Raw genomic sequence first — 3,458 nt, forward strand, 5'->3', positions numbered from 1 at the left:
GAGAGAGAGAGAGAGAGAGAGAGAGAAAATGACAATCATTCATATAATGTTTATTCAACCCCATAAAAATTGGAGTAACTAGATAACAATTTGCAGAAAATATCAAATATGGATACCTTAAATTTCATCTAACCAAGATAAAAGAAAACTTACTATAATCAATCTCATCCTTGGTTTCAGAAAATTAATAAGATGGAGTGTCTTTAGTTGAAATTAAGGCTAGAAACGAATCTAAATACACCATACAATTTTATAACCGTCGTGAGTATGATAGTTGAATATAACTATCAATTGTTCAACTGACTGACAACATCTCGTATTCTCATATGTGTAGCAGTTCGTATTCTGCTCCAGGATACTGTGTGAGTGACTGTTGGTATGAGTATAGAGCAGCCTGGAGGTTCCCTGTGATCTGTTGACAGATCCCCAGGATCTCCCAGGAGATGTCTCTGTCTTGAACATGTATATACCGTCCCTGATTATGGTTGACTAGGATCTGTAGCTCATCTAGAGCTGCTTGTGATAATGTTGTATAAATGTGTCTGTAACACAAAAAATCTAGGAAATGTACCAATAAAAACACTGGGATAAGTAATGCAGACCGTCTGTTCTGTATAGCAGACTGTTGCTCGGGGATCAGTTCACTGATATAACAGATGTTATTGTTAAGTTTGATATCCCTTGCTACAGCCTGTCTCATCTTTGTAGACCAGGACTGTCCCCCCACAGCCTCAGTATACCTCTCTCTATCTACACGTCCCCTATACATCAGATATGGCTGTGCTAACTTGACCTTTGTCATCTCTATAACAGATGAAGCTTCCCTGTATCTGAGTGTCTTGTAATAATACATGGCAATGTACAACATATCAGAAACTAGCCCAAACTTAGTTGCTAATTTCAGCATGTGACAGGACAGTCTGTCTGCAATATACATCTGTTTGTTGACAGCGGTGTAAGTGTACTTGTTTGATATTATAAAGGCAAGACTCTGAAATATTGCAACTGTAAGTCTCTGTAACGCAATAGCCTGATAGTGTGTTAGGGGTAACTCTACCAACTGTTCTACTGTTTTTAACAACCGTTCTACTCTTTGTATTTCTATGGTAAAGACGCATTGTGGAAATAAATGACGAAACTCGGACTCTTTGACGAGTTCAAAATCATGATAAACTTCAGATAAGGTGTGTCTTTCATCTGTACAAATAAAAAGTCTGGGATTGTACAGGATATCAATGATGAAGGACCTGATGGACGAACTCTGTAACAGACAAGCCAGACCTTTCTTGTACAATTCATGTAACTGTAGGAACAATCTGTTTTGTGCTGAGCCATGGACCTTTGTCAGAAACAGGTTGTTTTGGGGGATAAAAAAGTTAGGACAGATCCCCTTGTACACCTATTTAAGGAGAAGTTTGAAGCAGACCCAGAAACCGGTCAGCAGATTTTGTGGACACCAGTAAGGTATTGTGTTTTTTTGAATCACCCAGAAAACGGTTGTCTTCATGTGATAGGAACACAACAGTTTATTGGTTTCTTCTGATTGTTGATCTATAACTTCTTTTAAAAATATTTTTAACAATCCGTATGTCAAAAATTGACAGTGGTTCATTGATTACACAAGTATATTCTGCTTGAGAAAAAGAAATTCTCCACTCTTCATTTTCATGAATTCCTAATGGGTGTCCTATTGCTACAAAGTGACATCCATTTCTCACAATATCATGAACAACTTCAGTATTAGGCCATGAGTGGCATCTATCTATCCATGAGGAGGCAGACGGAGGCCAAAAGTCACAAACAAAACAGCAAGCAATGTAATATTCCAATCCTCCCACTTTACTAGTACCACACGGTCCATGAACAGTAGAATTAGGATTTGCTGCCAAACAAGTTAACTGTCTCCATATAGAACTAGATATATAGAGTCTGTCATTCATTCTGACTAATGCTCTTCCGACTTCTCTGTTTGTTCGTAGTGTCAGTAACCGAAGTAGAGTGAATCCTGGTGGACTCTCAGAACTGTCAGAGAAAATCAAGGTTGTATTGGCCGTGTTGTAATACTCAGACTGAGATATGTCCATGATCACTCGGTGGTGTTTTGCCCAGAACATAACATCAACATCTGATCCCTTCAGCCTGAATCCTTCTCTCATACTTCCACTCAACATGTTAATAACGCCATTATTAGGTGTCACTCGTCTCTCCACCATCTCAAAGATAGCCTTTGTCTCCCTCCTGATGGCCACCTGTTGTGAGGTTCCAAATATCTCGCACAGTCCCATAAACACTGATTCCGACATGTGCTGCATTCCCTTAAATCTATTATCTTAAAAATATAGGGAAAACTCCTCTCATTTTGTTTCTTTGTCAAATTATATACATCAGCAAATAAACATGTACTAAGTACTAATTAATTATGTCTACATTTGATTAAACAAATAAATAGATATGATCTGCTTACATTCCTTGAGGAAAGGACTCCATCTTTTAGGTAAAGCAGAGTAACAACTGTGGAAATTTTTCTACTATTTACAGGGGCTGAGGTTTTTGTACTTTTATTAAGGTCTTCCGTTTCCAACGGAAGACCTTATAGTTAAGGTCTTCCGTTTCCAACGGAGGACCTTATTGTTTTCGTACTGTTTATTATTATTTTTTTTTCCAAATTTTGTGCACGCGATTTCTCGAAAACTACTCTACCGATCTCAACAATTTTTTCACAAATGATGGGAAATTATCTGAATTTAATATGTTTTTTGAATTTTTTGTCGTCGTCACTTCTGGTCCGGATTTACGGTCGATTTTATAATTTTTTACGACCAATGTTGTGCAGAGCTGATCTCAGAAACTATAAAAGATATGACTTTGAAATTTTCAGGATAGGTAGAGCATGGTTTGAAGTTGTGCACTATTTAGTTGTTTTGCACCAGTGGCGCTATTCCTTGGAGCTCGCTTAGGCACGAAAATGGGGTACATATTTCGAATCAAAATTTTCATGTTTTGATCAGTACCTTTTTATCAGTTGATATTTTGTTAAGACATATAAAACAAAAGTTGTAGAGAATCAAAAGTTCTATCCAATAAAATCAAGAAAAAGGGGCTGGCCCGTTTAATTAGGGACCAAGAGACTCGTAAATTCTATTACGAATAGCTTGAAAACGATAAATATTTTGTTATGCATTATAAAATCAAAGTTGTTGATCTTTACATTATCGGTTTGAAAAAGTCATCGTCAGGCCCATGTTTGACGTAATTAGGGTTTTTATTCTTTATCTTCAAATTTGGGGGGGGGGGGGATTTTTAAATTGTATCGATATTTCATGGTATCATTTAAACTATAAAAAAAATCGGACGGAAGACCTATTCGTTACTCGTAACGAGGTCGTATCTAGTTTTCGTACTGTTTCTTATTATTATTTTTTCCAAATTTTGTGCACGCAATTTCTCGAAAACTATTC

General features: G+C 36.9%; 1 pseudogene; it reads right to left on the reverse strand.

Annotated features, from left to right (window-relative positions):
* Positions 1-287: 287 nt before the first annotated feature.
* LOC128179850 (uncharacterized) lies at positions 288-2,315 on the reverse strand (annotated as a pseudogene).
* Positions 2,316-3,458: the final 1,143 nt, after the last annotated feature.

The sequence above is a fragment of the Crassostrea angulata genome, chromosome 4, assembly GCF_025612915.1.
Source record: "Crassostrea angulata isolate pt1a10 chromosome 4, ASM2561291v2, whole genome shotgun sequence".
Taxonomy (NCBI): domain Eukaryota; kingdom Metazoa; phylum Mollusca; class Bivalvia; order Ostreida; family Ostreidae; genus Magallana; species Magallana angulata.